Consider the following 17,547-nt stretch of genomic DNA (forward strand, 5'->3'; position numbering starts at 1 on the left):
CCAACTTTCGCGCTTAGCACGTCGACGTGTTCTCCTGCCCTGTGATTTTGCCTTCTTGAAATTAATGAGGTTCTCCGCAGTTGGAGAGTCACGAAGCAGGCTCCAAGCTTTATTTTGTTTTTTCCGTGCCTCTTTGCACTCGTCATTCCACCAAGGCAAACGACGCTTATTAGCAAGTCCGTTAGTTTGTTTTATGCATTTTTCAGCGGCGTCAATAATAAAAACTGTTAAATATGCCACAGCATCATCTATGTTTAGAGAGCTCAAATCATCGTACTGTAGATATGTAGTCTCCTGAAACAGTTTCCAATCCGACGAGTCGATTTTCTATCGGGGAATCTGTGGAGGGCATTCAGCGCGTTTTGTTAAATTTAAGAGAATAGGAAAGTGGTCACTTCCGTAAGGGTTTTTCAGGACCTTCCAATCAAGGTACAGCATTAGAGATGGAGAGGCTATGGTTAGGTCTATTGAAGAATATGATTTGTGTGTAGTACTATAAAAGGTGGGTTCTTTTTTATTCAGAAGAACTGCACCAGTACATAAAAGAAAGTCTTCTATAGTACGCCCTCTTGCATCACAGCGCGAGTCGCCCCATAGCGTATTATGGGCGTTCATATCACCTGTTAAAATGAATGGTTCCGGAAGCTGATTGACTAGAGTTTCAAGGTCCCTTAGTTGCAAGCGATATTCGGGTGGTATGTAGAGGGAACAGACCGTAACCAACCTGTCGAATAGAATCGCCCTAACCGCTACTGCTTCAAGATTAGTTTGAAGGTGGAGGTGTTGGCAAGCAACTGACCTCTGAGCTATAATAGCCACGCCACCAGACGCGGCATGGCCATCTTCGCGATCTTTGCGGAATAATGTGTATTGTGTTAAGAAGTTTGTATTTGATGTTTTCAAGTGTGTTTCCTGAACGCAGAACAGCCTAGGATTAAACTCTTGTATTATTTCTTTTATGTCATCTAAGTTGTTTAGAATGCCACGGGCATTCCAGTCAATAATTTGTACAGCCATTTTATTAGGATGAGGAATGTTCTGTGTTCAGGTGTGTTGTGGTGTACTTTAGGTAACAGAACCGTCGTCTGGCCCTGTTATGGGTTTTTTGTTTGTTTTGGCGAGCTCGAGAGAGCCACGCCGGTTTTTTGGCACCAAACGTGCCGGTGTTGTATCCATTGCCTCCTGGGAAGCACTGGACGCCCGAACGTGCAGGCTCCTAGTTTGTTTGTCAGACCTCGCCTGGCGAGGCGTGGTCTTGAGGCCCGACGTACCCGGGGTAACCGGCCTCTGTGTCTTGGTGGGTGGCGCAGGTTTAACTGCTTCCACCTCGGGGGCGGGGGATGCCACAGCCAACGACTCGCCGTGCGCGGGCCGGGCAGGTGGCGCAGGCCGATGCGGCGCTGCCCCCTGACGCGTCGCATCGGCGTACGTTGTTGTGTGGAATGGGGAGCACCTTTTTCGTGCTTCCTTGAAAGAGATGTTTTCGTTTACTTTTAGGGTGATTATTTCTTTTTCTTTTTTTCCAGTTGGGACATGATCGGGAGTATGCTGGATGTTCACCATCACAGTTTACACAGTGAGGTGTCGCTTCACATTTATCTGAGGCATGACCTTGAACTCCACATTTCGCACATGTGAGTTTACCACAGCAGCTCTGCGACCCGTGGCCAAATCTTTGACATTGGAAGCACCTTCTTGGATTAGGGATGTATGGTCTGACAGCTATCTTTGTGTATCCGGTTTCTATTGTTTGTGGCAGATCGCAAGTGGCAAAGGTGAGGATCAGGTGCTTTGTTGGAATTTCTTTATTTTCTCTTCGGATAATGATTCGTTTTACGTCAGTTACATTTTGCTCTTTCCAGCCCTCTAACAGCTCTGTTTCAGATAAGTCGATGAGATCTGCATCAGATACTACACCTCGTGCTGTGTTCATAGAGCGATGAGGGGAAACGGTTACAGGAATATCTCCAAATGCCACAAGTTTGTTCAGTTTGTTGTGCTGTTCTTTATCATGGATTTCAAGTAGCAGGTCCCCGCTCGACATTTTGGTGACCTTATAGCCTGGTCCAAGTGCCTCAGTCAAGCCTTTTGCAACAAGGAATGGGGATAGGGTTCTAGCTGGTTTTTCCGTTTTTTCGCTATGAACAACTTGAAATCGGGGGAAAATTTCTTTTGGTTTGAAGAGGCTAAGAATTTCATCGGTGCGTCCCCTCTTTTGAGGGTGACGATCACCCTCAAAGGTCACCCTCTTTGAGGGTGACCTTTTGAGGGCCAGCCACCACGGAGCCCAACAGGGGGACGCTGTAGCACTTAACGTGTAAGGCTGCAGACGCCAGCCGTGCATTGCTGCTATAACCTAACATAACATACCAAAGGGAGAGCACATACACAAGGTTAACCCTAGCCGCCTAGAAAAATTAGGAAGTGACGGAAGAGAAGAGATGATAGGACAGTAAAAGAAAGAAGATAGGAAAGAAAAAGGTTGATGAGGTGGATAGGAAAAGGCGACTGCCGATTTCCCCCGGGTGGGTCAGTCCGGGGGTGCCGTCTACGGGAAGCAGAGGCCAAAGAGGTGTGTTGCCTCCGCCGGGGGGCCTTAAAGGTCCGAACACCCGGCATCGCCTCAACCTCCAGGATCCCCCTTTCCCCGGACACGGCTAAGCCGCGCACGGCTACACGCGGGAGGGTCCAACCCTCGTGTGCTCGGGTACGTGGTGTCGCAACACACCAAACGCCTGCTTACGCAGACGCCCCTGCGGGGGAGTAGTGTAGAGATGACACTGAAGAGAAAGCGGTGAGTCGAAGTCCGCGAAAAGTAGTTGAGGATAGCCCTATTGAACACCAGCGCCGTCTTGAAGAAAGCCGGCGACTTCAGTTGCTCAGGTTGCCAGAAAGGCTCGAGTGGTAGCATGCCGTTGGGCTTATTTGGTAACCACAGCGATAGACACACTGCGAAAGCGAGAAGAGGAATAGGGCCAAGGGAGTTGAAAACTAGATTAATGAGAGAACTCGTGTGGTGTATAAGAGATTGAAGACGAGAATCAGGTTAGATGGACGGCTTTTTCAAGCTAAATAAAGTATGCTAACCCAAACAAATCAGCGTGGTCATACTTGCGCGACACGGCATGGTTGGCTGCCACAAGGATACCATGGAGTTACGGCGATGACAGTTTGCACTGGGTGCTTGAGAATAAAAACGAGCACATCAGAGACGTACGAGGGACGTTTCGACGATACAAGATCACATCCTGAAAGAAGAAGAGCTTGAGAAGAGGGATATCAGAAAATCGAGTACTACGGCCCTTGTTGATTTTGTTCAGTATGACGTCAACGTTTTATTCAGCGTTTATCTCTGAGAAAATGAGTTCAAGGTATGTTTATTTGCATTGCAATGGCGAACGTAAAGAAAGCGTTAGAGGGTGCCTGAGTACTCTGTGCAGATTACGTACGACAATGATCGCAAGAATGCTACATTATAAGAGAATACAATTCGAAAACAAGTTCACTTATTACAGTGCAGTAAAAAGCAAGCGCCTCCACAGTATACCTGTGGATGACGAAAATAATGTACGTACTGAAAAAAAGGTCTTGTAGGTCTGTAGTAAACTGGACATACCATTCGCGTCTTGGCAACGGGATACGAGTTACTCCTCAAGGCGGAAAGTCTAGTGGGCAAATCGGACCGTTGGCTCATCGCAGTGATGAAACCCCGCAAAGGACGCGATAACGCCACGACGACACGCGAGATTACGCCAACGAATAAAGCAAATTTTTTAAAGCAAAGCTTTCCTCTTCTTTCGACTTTTGCACTGCTGCTGCTGCCTTGCACGCCACGTGGGGGGGGGGGGGGGTGCATGTACATGGACGGAACGGAGCAGAGAAGAATGACGACGCGAGAAACTCGTTTGGAGCTTTTCATCGGGTCACACGTGCACAGTGCTCGCTCGAGCTCCCTGGGCTTCGTTACACTAGCCTCTTTACTGCTGTAATTATCTGTGACCCCCCGCAAAAGCATTGCAGAAACTGCAACACTTACCGGTCTACTAACGTGCAAATCCTGAGGAGAGGTAAATAGAATGGTAGAAAGGGAGCAAGTGGGTGAGGCAGAGAATGGATAAAACCGGCGCCATCGCAAAAGGAGTGAATAACAGCCTTGCCACTCTTCGTTCGCAGTTCCCATACAGGAGGGCAGGCCGTGACAGGGAAAAGGTTACGGTAAGGAAACGAAGATAAGGAAACGCTACTACTATATACACGACAACAGTTGCGGGCCACATGGAATGTACGGTACTGTACGTTTCTGCTATTTCTCAAAAAGAAACACCATGCAAATTCGTCAAGCGGACTATTGAGGCAGGGCGTGCATATGCAAAGCCACATTAAATCACCGTAGGGTCTATGCAACACTAAGGAAGCGGTCGCACGTCAAATCAACGTTTCTGTGCCCGCCGCGGTATCTGCGTGGCTATGGCATCGCTCGAGGTCGTGGTTTCGATCCCTACCGCGGGAGCTGGATTTCGACGGGAGCGAAATACAAAAACAGTCGTGCACTTAGATTTAGGTGCACGTTAAAGAACACCAGGATGTGAAAATTAATCGCGAGTCCGCCACTACGGCGTGCCTCATAATCTTACTTTGGTTTTAGCACGTAGAGCCTCATAGTTCTGCCAACACGTCTGCAGCGATGCTATGTGCCATGTGAAGCAATGCTCAACCCTCTCATATTTTATAAACAATGGCGCACAACAACGCCTCAAGCAAACACGTCTCGCTGTGTGTTGTGTACTACGCAGACAAAAAGCGGTGGTGCACGCGAGGTAACATTTGCCATCAACTCGCTAGCCTCGTATTGCACTAAACGCTGGAGAAATCATACATTCGCAGTCAGCATTACCGCTAATTATCGTAAATAAAAGCGAACTACACAAAAGCTTCGCTTACATCGATTCCCGCAGTGCGTGGGATCCGCATAATTTTTTAGGCTGTGAATTATATGCTTAAGAGTGGCGCTCATTAATACAATATTTTCATTCGCAGTGAGGAAAAGCGGCTGCAGTGTCCACGGCACGACGGCTTCAATCCCAGGGCCATTAGATCATTGCCAAGTTCCGTGGGATCGTAGTCGTCAAAATGGGATATAAGTGACAGAGAAATCAGGAAGTTGATGAATGGCAAGAAGATAAAACCTTTAAAAAATTACGGGGTTTTACGTGCCAAAACCACTTTATGATTATGAGGCACGCCGTAGTGGGGGACTCCGGAAATTTTGACCACCTGGGATTCTTTAACGTGCACCTAAATCTAAGTACACGGGTGTTTTCGCATTTCGCACCCATCGAAATGCGGCCGCCGTGGCCGGGATTCGATCCCGCGACCTCGTGCTCAGCAGCCTAACACCATAGCCACTGAGCAACCACGGCGGGTAGAGATAAAACCTTGCACAAGACCTCAGGAAAATAAAATGACTTTTTGAGCAGCGTGGTCAGGGGGCCACGCTCCAAATTATAACGGAATCCCCCGCTACCGCGTGCATCATAATGAGATCGTGGCTTTGGTCTGCTAGTCTACATTCCGGCTATATTATATAGAACAGACAAATCCCGCATATATAACTGCACAATATATATATATATATATATATATATATATATATATATATATACATCATATTGACCGCAAATACAGACGGGGACAACGGAAGAGCACACAAGAACACCACCACCCGTGTTGTTTTTGTGTTCTCTTGCGCTGTCGCCGTCTTTATTTGCGGTCAGTATGATATGCAGTAAACACCAACTAGACCAAACTGAAGTTCTACTGCACGATAATCTTAATGGTCTTCTTTCACGCACGTGGATAACCGTGACAGGACAGTACTTTCAGAATTAACCGGAAGTACTGTACATGTAATGCCCAAGTGTGTACCAGGCCCCGTGGCCATTAAATGGGACGTAATACTGTGAGCAGCTTCGGCCATAGCATGTTAATGGACGACCAAACAGACAGTTTTTACAATTCTTGTGTCGTGCCTTTTCCCTCAAGGTGCAAAACCAACTTATCCATGTATCCATCTATATATTCATGCTCATCTTGATTTGCAGCTGCTGCGGTAGCCCATGAGTGCGGATAGCAAAGTCGCTAGGGAAATAATTGGGGGCACCTTAACGAAATCGATAAGTCAAAATCAAAAGCCGTCCACGACGGCGTCTCTCGTAGACGCTGTGCGATGTTCGGACGTTAAGAATGTGTGCCGACTGCAAAAAAGGCTGCTGCGGGGTGCTTCCGACGACTACCCTAGCTTGTTTACTCCTTAGTACCTAAAAAAAGGAAAATAGAAAGAAAACCGTGTCAAAAGCCCCGGATCAATCGTCGCTCCTCACGACTAAACGCTCTTAGGATGAGAAGCCAAAGGATCTAATAAACGAAGGATCTAATAAAGAAACTACAAAGAATGAAAGTTTCCAACTCAAGAGTTAAGATATATTTTGCGTAATTGTGAAAACTGATCAACAAGGGAAAAATAAGGGATACTTGAAATTATAACATGAGGAAAACTGAGGAAGCTGTAAAAGATGGGCGCAGCCTGAAATCAGTGAGACTGAAACTTAGCATAGGACAAACCATGGTGCATGCACTGAAAGATAAGCAGGATAATATCATCAGTAATCTCGAAGGTATAGTAAAAGCAACGGAAGAGTTCTATACTGACCTGTACAGTACCCAGAGGACCCACGATACCTCCATTCGGAGCAGTAATGAATAGGTTGCAGAGACTCGTCCTATAGCTAGCGATGAGGTCAGAAGGGCCTTGCAAGTCATCAAAGGAAGAAAAGCGGCAGGAGAAGATGAAATGACGGTCGATTTAATCAAAGGTGGAGGAGGCATAATGATTGAAACACTGGCGGCTCTCTACACGAAGTGTCTATTGACTTCAATGGTCCCAGAAAACTGGGACAATGCAAACAATATACTAGTCCACAAAAAAAGCGGACGTTGAAGAATTTAAAAATTGATGATATGTAGTGTTTATTGGCGCAAGGGCCAAATGTGGCCAAAGAGCGCCAAGGCAGTGGTAACGAGTACTGAATGAACTAATGGCTGATGTCATGTGGCTGTAGAGAGGCCTAAAACTAAGAGCTTTAGGTTGCATAAAATAGTCAAGCAATAAAAGTATGAGAATGGCTGAAGTAGGGTATGCTATAAGTATGGGATGTACAAGAATGGTGTAATAGTATTACATGAATAAAAATGGAAAGGTGATTGTTGTTGACGAATAGCACAACAGCCTCAGTTGATCCCTTGAGTACAAGGGCCTGGAGGCATGTGCTAGAGCAAAGGTTCACTTCGCAACACTGGCTTCTCGCAAGAGGCCGTGTTACGAATTTCTTGTACAGAAAACGTGCAGCGTGTCAACGTCGCTTAAATAGGCTAAGGTAGATTGCATGTGAAATAGCGGTTCTCTGCCTAGAAACAGTGCCAGGTGAAGTGGTATACACTGACTGTATGCTAAAGGGAAGTGTTTTTTCCTCTCGACTAGTGTTTCGCGGCATTCTAGGAAGACATGCTGAACACTGAGTGTCTCCCCACATCTACTACATATTGGACGTTCACCGCCACTCAACAGAAAGTTATGTGTACCGTAAGTGTGCCCTATTCTGAGACGACAGAATTGGACATCACTTCGTCTGGACTTGGTCAGTGATGGCCAGTATCCTAAATGTGGCTTAACTGTGTGGAGTTTATTATTTGTTTCAGAGTCCCATTTATGCTGCCAGTAGGTTCTGAGTTTTTTCCGTAAGTATGGCTTTAGGTCTGAGACCGGAACGGCTGCGGACATGTTGGAAGCTTTTGTGTCTAAGGAGGTAGCAATTCGGTCTGCCAAGACGTTACCTTCAATACCTCTGTGTCCAGGCACCCAGCATATCGTTACATGTTGGCCAGAGGCATAAATGGTACAGAGGAGAGAGAAAAGATCTGCAATTACTGGATTTGTGTGGTTGAAGCATGACATCAATGTTTTCACAACGCTTAATGAGTCTGTGTATATGACCGCCTTATGTAATTTTAACTGTTTAATGTGTTTCGCAGCCGACCACAGTGCATACGCCTCTGCTGTAAAGATGCTTGTTTGAGGGTGCAGAACATCGGACTCGGAAAAGGATGGGCCGACGGCTGCGTATGACAGGCCAGCATGTGATTTAGACGCATCTGTGTAATACTCTGGACAAGGGTATTTAAATTGTAATTCCAGAAAATGCATATGAATGTGCGCCTCTGGAGCGTGCTTCGTTACCTCCACAAATGACGTGTCACAGTCAATGATTCGCCACAACCACGGTGGAAACGGCTTGGCAGAAGCCATTAGACTATTTTCACGGATAGGAACATCCATCTCCTCGCTCAGCTTTGTCACACGGATCGAGAATGGCTCTCTGGCTGTAGGTTTGTTATGAAAGAGTGTTGCAGAGGTCATATCGTTTATGGTGGGATAACAAGGATGGTTTTTGTTAGCATGTACTTTCAGAAAATAATTAAATGTAGAATATGACCGCTGCAGATCGAGCGACCATTCATTCGATTCGACATAGAGGCTTTGAATCGGACTCGTCCTAAAGGCGCCGATGGCGAGGCGGATACCAAGATGATGCACAGGGTCCAGCATCTTCAGAGCACTGGGTGTAGCTGAGTGATACACAACGGCACCGTAGTCTAAGCGCGATCGTACAAGGCTCCTGTAGAGGTTCATGAGGCATTTCCTGTCGCTTCCCCATGTTGTATGTGACAGTATTTTCAGGATGTTCATTGTTTTGAGGCATTTAGCTTTCAAATACTTGATATGAGGAATGAAGGTTAGTTTTGAGTCGAGTATTATGCCTAAAAATTTATGTTCAGTGTTGAGTGGTATGTGTTGTCCATGCAGCATAATATCAGGATCTTGTATCAAGCCTCTCTTTCTAGAAAAAAGTACACAGGAGCTTTTGAGGGGGTTTAGCTTGAAGCCATTTTCGTTTGCCCATGTTGAGACCTTGTTCAGTCCGAGTTGGACTTGGCGGGCAGAGAGCAAGGTTACAAGACTTAAATCCTAGTTGCACATCGTCAACATATATCGAATAAAACATTGAGGATGGAATGACTTTGTGGAGGGAATTCATTTTCACAATGAAGAGGGTGCAACTAAGCACGCCCCCTTGCGGCACACCAGTCTCTTGAGTGTATAGCCTGGACAGGGCATTGCCCACTCTAACACGGAACGTGCGGTTAGACAAGTAGTTTTCTATCATATTTAGCATGTTGCCGCGTACGCCCATCGCAGATAGGTCTCGGAGAATTCCGAATCGCCATGTTGTGTCATATGCTTTCTCTAAATCCAGAAATACAGAGAGGAAAAATTGTTTGTGTATATAAGCCTCTCTAATATTTGCCTCAATGCGAACAAGGTGGTCTATTGTTGACCTACCCTCCCTGAAACCACATTGAAGGGAATCAAGTAGACAGTTGCTTTCGAGGAAATAGATTAGACGACGATTTACCATTTTTTCATATAATTTACACAGGCAGCTTGTTAGTGTTATTGGCCTATAACTACTGGCTAATGCGGGGTCTTTGCCTTGCTTATGAATTGGGATGACAATCGCTTCTTTCCATGAGGATGGAATATGCCCAGACACCCACATGGTGTTGTAAAGAGACAGAAGTGTGTTCAATGTTTCTGGGTGTATATTCTTGATCATCGCATACATTATGCGGTCACCACCTGGTGCTGAGTTGCCGCAGGAACAGAGAGCAGCCTTCAGTTCAGCGAGACTAAACGGACGGTTGTAAGGTTCATCTGCTGCGCATTTTCGTTCAAGGCGCTCGCGCTCTATGCGTTCCTTGAACTTTCGGAAAGTTGGCGCATAGTGTGATGCACTAGAAATATTTTCAAAGTGCTTGCCCAGGAAATCTGCCTGATCTTTCATGGTGTCGCCTTGAGCGTTTACTAAAGGAAGCGGTTGTGTTTCCCTGCCCTTTAATCTGTTTACCCTGTTCCATACCTTACCCTCATCCTTGTACGAATTGATACTACATATGTACCTTTCCCAACTTTCGCGCTTAGCACGTCGACGTGTTCTCCTGCCCTGTGATTTTGCCTTCTTGAAATTAATGAGGTTCTCCGCAGTTGGAGAGTCACGAAGCAGGCTCCAAGCTTTATTTTGTTTTTTCCGTGCCTCTTTGCACTCGTCATTCCACCAAGGCAAACGACGCTTATTAGCAAGTCCGTTAGTTTGTTTTATGCATTTTTCAGCGGCGTCAATAATAAAAACTGTTAAATATGCCGCAGCATCATCTATGTTTAGAGAGCTCAAATCATCGTACTGTAGATATGTAGTCTCCTGAAACAGTTTCCAATCCGACGAGTCGATTTTCTATCGGGGAATCTGTGGAGGGCATTCAGCGCGTTTTGTTAAATTTAAGAGAATAGGAAAGTGGTCACTTCCGTAAGGGTTTTTCAGGACCTTCCAATCAAGGTACAGCATTAGAGATGGAGAGGCTATGGTTAGGTCTATTGAAGAATATGATTTGTGTGTAGTACTATAAAAGGTGGGTTCTTTTTTATTCAGAAGAACTGCACCAGTACATAAAAGAAAGTCTTCTATAGTACGCCCTCTTGCATCACAGCGCGAGTCGCCCCATAGCGTATTATGGGCGTTCATATCACCTGTTAAAATGAATGGTTCCGGAAGCTGATTGACTAGAGTTTCAAGGTCCCTTAGTTGCAAGCGATATTCGGGTGGTATGTAGAGGGAACAGACCGTAACCAACCTGTCGAATAGAATCGCCCTAACCGCTACTGCTTCAAGATTAGTTTGAAGGTGGAGGTGTTGGCAAGCAACTGACCTCTGAGCTATAATAGCCACGCCACCAGACGCGGCATGGCCATCTTCGCGATCTTTGCGGAATAATGTGTATTGTGTTAAGAAGTTTGTATTTGATGTTTTCAAGTGTGTTTCCTGAACGCAGAACAGCCTAGGATTAAACTCTTGTATTATTTCTTTTATGTCATCTAAGTTGTTTAGAATGCCACGGGCATTCCAGTCAATAATTTGTACAGCCATTTTATTAGGATGAGGAATGTTCTGTGTTCAGGTGTGTTGTGGTGTACTTTAGGTAACAGGACCGTCGTCTGGCCCTGTTATGGGTTTTTTGTTTGTTTTGGCGAGCTCGAGAGAGCCACGCCGGTTTTTTGGCACCAAACGTGCCGGTGTTGTATCCATTGCCTCCTGGGAAGCACTGGACGCCCGAACGTGCAGGCTCCTAGTTTGTTTGTCAGACCTCGCCTGGCGAGGCGTGGTCTTGAGGCCCGACGTACCCGGGGTAACCGGCCTCTGTGTCTTGGTGGGTGGCGCAGGTTTAACTGCTTCCACCTCGGGGGCGGGGGATGCCACAGCCAACGACTCGCCGTGCGCGGGCCGGGCAGGTGGCGCAGGCCGATGCGGCGCTGCCCCCTGACGCGTCGCATCGGCGTACGTTGTTGTGTGGAATGGGGAGCACCTTTTTCGTGCTTCCTTGAAAGAGATGTTTTCGTTTACTTTTAGGGTGATTATTTCTTTTTCTTTTTTCCAGTTGGGACATGATCGGGAGTATGCTGGATGTTCACCATCACAGTTTACACAGTGAGGTGTCGCTTCACATTTATCTGAGGCATGACCTTGAACTCCACATTTCGCACATGTGAGTTTACCACGGCAGCTCTGCGACCCGTGGCCAAATCTTTGACATTGGAAGCACCTTCTTGGATTAGGGATGTATGGTCTGACAGCTATCTTTGTGTATCCGGTTTCTATTGTTTGTGGCAGATCGCAAGTGGCAAAGGTGAGGATCAGGTGCTTTGTTGGAATTTCTTTATTTTCTCTTCGGATAATGATTCGTTTTACGTCAGTTACATTTTGCTCTTTCCAGCCCTCTAACAGCTCTGTTTCAGATAAGTCGATGAGATCTGCATCAGATACTACACCTCGTGCTGTGTTCATAGAGCGATGAGGGGAAACGGTTACAGGAATATCTCCAAATGCCACAAGTTTGTTCAGTTTGTTGTGCTGTTCTTTATCATGGATTTCAAGTAGCAGGTCCCCGCTCGACATTTTGGTGACCTTATAGCCTGGTCCAAGTGCCTCAGTCAAGCCTTTTGCAACAAGGAATGGGGATAGGGTTCTAGCTGGTTTTTCCGTTTTTTCGCTATGAACAACTTGAAATCGGGGGAAAATTTCTTTTGGTTTGAAGAGGCTAAGAATTTCATCGGTGCGTCCCCTCTTTTGAGGGTGACGATCAAGTAGACGTGGAAAAGCAGGTGTTCCCATAATATTTCGGTCATTTTCGGCGGCAATGGCGGCCACCCACCACGGAGCCCAACAGTGGGACGCTGTAGCACTTAACGTGTAAGGCTGCAGACGCCAGCCGTGCATTGCTGCTATAACCTAACATAACATACCAAAGGGAGGGCACATACACAAGGTTAACCCTAGCCGCCTAGAAAAATTAGGAAGTGACGGAAGAGAAGAGATGATAGGACAGTAAAAGAAAGAAGACAGGAAAGAAAAAGGTTGAAGAGGTGGATAGGAAAAGGCGACTGCCGATTTCCCCCGGGTGGGTCAGTCCGGGGGTGCCGTCTACGGGAAGCAGAGGCCAAAGAGGTGTGTTGCCTCCGCCGGGGGGCCTTAAAGGTCCGAACACCCGGCATCGCCTCAACCTCCAGGATCCCCCTTTCCCCGGACACGGCTAAGCCGCGCACGGCTACACGCGGGAGGGTCCAACCCTCGTGTGCTCGGGTACGTGGTGTCGCAACACACCAAACGCCTGCTTACGCAGACGCCCCTGCGGGGGAGTAGTGTAGAGATGACACTGAAGAGAAAGCGGTGAGTCGAAGTCCGCGAAAAGTAGTTGAGGATAGCCCTATTGAACACCAGCGCCGTCTTGAAGAAAGCCGGCGACTTCAGTTGCTCAGGTTGCCAGAAAGGCTCGAGTGGTAGCATGCCGTAGGGCTTATTTGGTAACCACAGCGATAGACACACTGCGAAAACGAGAAGAGGAATAGGGCCAAGGGAGTTGAAAACTAGATTAATGAGAGAACTCGTGTGGTGTATAAGAGACTGAAGACGAGAATCAGGTTAGATGGACGGCTTTTTCAAGCTAAATAAAATATGCTAACCCAAACAAATCAGCGTGGTCATACTTGCGCGACACGGCATGGTTGGCTGCCACAAGGATACCATGGAGTTACGGCGATGACAGTTTGCACTGGGTGCTTGAGAATAAAAACGAGCACATCAGAGACGTACGAGGGACGTTTCGACGATACAAGATCACATCCTGAAAGAAGAAGAGCTTGAGAAGAGGGATATCAGAAAATCGAGTACTACGGCCCTTGTTGATTTTGTTCAGCATGACGTCAACGTTTTATTCAGCGTTTATCTCTGAGAAAATGAGTTCAAGGTATGTTTATTTGCATTACAATGGCGAACGTAAAGAAAGCGTTAGAGGGTGCCTGAGTACTCTGTGCAGATTACGTACGACAATGATCGCAAGAATGCTACATTATAAGAGAATACAATTCGAAAACAAGTTCACTTATTACAGTGCAGTAAAAAGCAAGCGCCTCCACAGTATACCTGTGGATGACGAAAATAATGTACGTACTGAAAAAAAGGTCTTGTAGGTCTGTAGTAAACTGGACATACCATTCGCGTCTTGGCAACGGGATACGAGTTACTCCTCAAGGCGGAAAGTCTAGTGGGCAAATCGGACCGTTGGCTCATCGCAGTGATGAAACCCCGCAAAGGACGCGATAACGCCACGACGACACGCGAGATTACGCCAACGAATAAAGCAATTTTTTTAAAGCAAAGCTTTCCTCTTCTTTCGACTTTTGCACTGCTGCTGCTGCCTTGCACGCCACGTGGGGGGGGGGGTGCATGTACATGGACGGAACGGAGCAGAGAAGAATGACGACTCGAGAAACTCGTTTGGAGCTTTTCATCGGGTCACACGTGCACAGTGCTCGCTCGAGCTCCCTGGGCTTCGTTACACTAGCCTCTTTACTGCTGTAATTATCTGTGACCCCCCGCAAAAGCATTGCAGAAACTGCAACACTTACCGGTCTACTAACGTGCAAATCCTGAGGAGAGGTAAATAGAATGGTAGAAAGGGAGCAAGTGGGTGAGGCAGAGAATGGATAAAACCGGCGCCATCGCAAAAGGAGTGAATAACAGCCTTGCCACTCTTCGTTCGCAGTTCCCATACAGGAGGGCAGGCCGTGACAGGGAAAAGGTTACGGTAAGGAAACGAAGATAAGGAAACGCTACTACTATATACACGACAACAGTTGCGGGCCACATGGAATGTACGGTACTGTACGTTTCTGCTATTTCTCAAAAAGAAACACCATGCAAATTCGTCAAGCGGACTATTGAGGCAGGGCGTGCATATGCAAAGCCACATTAAATCACCGTAGGGTCTATGCAACACTAAGGAAGCGGTCGCACGTCAAATCAACGTTTCTGTGCCCGCCGCGGTATCTGCGTGGCTATGGCATCGCTCGAGGTCGTGGTTTCGATCCCTACCGCGGGAGCTGGATTTCGACGGGAGCGAAATACAAAAACAGTCGTGCACTTAGATTTAGGTGCACGTTAAAGAACACCAGGATGTGAAAATTAATCGCGAGTCCGCCACTACGGCGTGCCTCATAATCTTACTTTGGTTTTAGCACGTAGAGCCTCATAGTTCTGCCAACACGTCTGCAGTGATGCTATGTGCCATGTGAAGCAATGCTCAACCCTCTCATAATTTATAAACAATGGCGCACAACAACGCCTCAAGCAAACACGTCTCGCTGTGTGTTGTGTACTACGCAGACAAAAAGCGGTGGTGCACGCGAGGTAACATTTGCCATCAACTCGCTAGCCTCGTATTGCACTAAACGCTGGAGAAATCATACATTCGCAGTCAGCATTACCGCTAATTATCGTAAATAAAAGCGAACTACACAAAAGCTTCGCTTACATCGATTCCCGCAGTGCGTGGGATCCGCATAATTTTTTAGGCTGTGAATTATATGCTTAAGAGTGGCGCTCATTAATACAATATTTTCATTCGCAGTGAGGAAAAGCGGCTGCAGTGTCCACGGCACGACGGCTTCAATCCCAGGGCCATTAGATCATTGCCAAGTTCCGTGGGATCGTAGTCGTCAAAATGGGATATAAGTGACAGAGAAATCAGGAAGTTGATGAATGGCAAGAAGATAAAACCTTTAAAAAATTACGGGGTTTTACGTGCCAAAACCACTTTATGATTATGAGGCACGCCGTAGTGGGGGACTCCGGAAATTTTGACCACCTGGGATTCTTTAACGTGCACCTAAATCTAAGTACACGGGTGTTTTCGCATTTCGCACCCATCGAAATGCGGCCGCCGTGGCCGGGATTCGATCCCGCGACCTCGTGCTCAGCAGCCTAACACCATAGCCACTGAGCAACCACGGCGGGTAGAGATAAAACCTTGCACAAGACCTCAGGAAAATAAAATGACTTTTTGAGCAGCGTGGTCAGGGGGCCACGCTCCAAATTATAACGGAATCCCCCGCTACCGCGTGCATCATAATGAGATCGTGGCTTTGGTCTGCTAGTCTACATTCCGGCTATATTATATAGAACAGACAAATCCCGCATATATTACTGCACAATATATATATATATATATATATATATATATATACACATCATATTGACCGCAAATACAGACGGGGACAACGGAAGAGCACACAAGAACACCACCACCCGTGTTGTTTTTGTGTTCTCTTGCGCTGTCGCCGTCTTTATTTGCGGTCAGTATGATATGCAGTAAACACCAACTAGACCAAACTGAAGTTCTACTGCACGATAATCTTAATGGTCTTCTTTCACGCACGTGGATAACCGTGACAGGACAGTACTTTCAGAATTAACCGGAAGTACTGTACATGTAATGCCCAAGTGTGTACCAGGCCCCGTGGCCATTAAATGGGACGTAATACTGTGAGCAGCTTCGGCCATAGCATGTTAACGGACGACCAAACAGACAGTTTTTACAATTCTTGTGTCGTGCCTTTTCCCTCAAGGTGCAAAACCAACTTGTCCATGTATCCATCTATATATTCATGCTCATCTCGATTTGCAGCTGCTGCGGTAGCCCATGAGTGCGGATAGCAAAGTCGCTAGGGAAATAATTGGGGGCACCTTAACGAAATCGATAAGTCAAAATCAAAAGCCGTCCACGACGGCGTCTCTCGTAGACGCTGTGCGATGTTCGGACGTTAAGAATGTGTGCCGACTGCAAAAAAGGCTGCTGCGGGGTGCTTCCGACGACTACCCTAGCTTGTTTACTCCTTAGTACCTAAAAAAAGGAAAATAGAAAGAAAACCGTGTCAAAAGCCCCGAATCAATCGTCGCTCCTCACGACTAAACGCTCTTAGGATGAGAAGCCAAAGGATCTAATAAACGAAGGATCTAATAAAGAAACTACAAAGAATGAAAGTTTCCAATTCAAGAGTTAAGATATATTTTGCGTAATTGTGAAAACTGATCAACAAGGGAAAAATAAGGGATACTTGAAATTATAACATGAGGAAAACTGAGGAAGCTGTAAAAGATGGGCGCAGCCTGAAATCAGTGAGACTGAAACTTAGCATAGGACAAACCATGGTGCATGCACTGAAAGATAAGCAGGATAATATCATCAGTAATCTCGAAGGTATAGTAAAAGCAACGGAAGAGTTCTATACTGACCTGTACAGTACCCAGAGGACCCACGATACCTCCATTCGAAGCAGTAATGAACAGGTTGCAGAGACTCGTCCTATAGCTAGCGATGAGGTCAGAAGGGCCTTGCAAGTCATCAAAGGAAGAAAAGCGGCAGGAGAAGATGAAATGACGGTCGATTTAATCAAAGGTGGAGGAGGCATAATGATTGAAACACTGGCGGCTCTCTACACGAAGTGTCTATTGATTTCAATGGTCCCAGAAAACTGGGACAATGCAAACAATATACTAGTCCACAAAAAAAGCGGACGTTGAAGAATTTAAAAATTGATGATATGTAGTGTTTATTGGCGCAAGGGCCAAATGTGGCCAAAGAGCGCCAAGGCAGTGGTAACGAGTACTGAATGAACTAATGGCTGATGTCATGTGGCTGTAGAGAGGCCTAAAACTAAGAGCTTTAAGTTGCATAAAATAGTCAAGCAATAAAAGTATGAGAATGGCTGAAGTAGGGTATGCTATAAGTATGGGATGTACAAGAATGGTGTAATAGTATTACATGAATAAAAATGGAAAGGTGATTGTTGTTGACGAATAGCACAACAGCCTCAGTTGATCCCTTGAGTACAAGGGCCTGGAGGCATGTGCTAGAGCAAAGGTTCACTTCGCAACACTGGCTTCTCGCAAGAGGCCGTGTTACGAATTTCTTGTACAGAAAACGTGCAGCGTGTCAACGTCGCTTAAATAGGCTAAGGTAGATTGCATGTGAAATAGCGGTTCT

This window comes from Dermacentor variabilis, chromosome 5 (assembly GCF_050947875.1).
Source record: "Dermacentor variabilis isolate Ectoservices chromosome 5, ASM5094787v1, whole genome shotgun sequence".
Classification (NCBI taxonomy): domain Eukaryota; kingdom Metazoa; phylum Arthropoda; class Arachnida; order Ixodida; family Ixodidae; genus Dermacentor; species Dermacentor variabilis.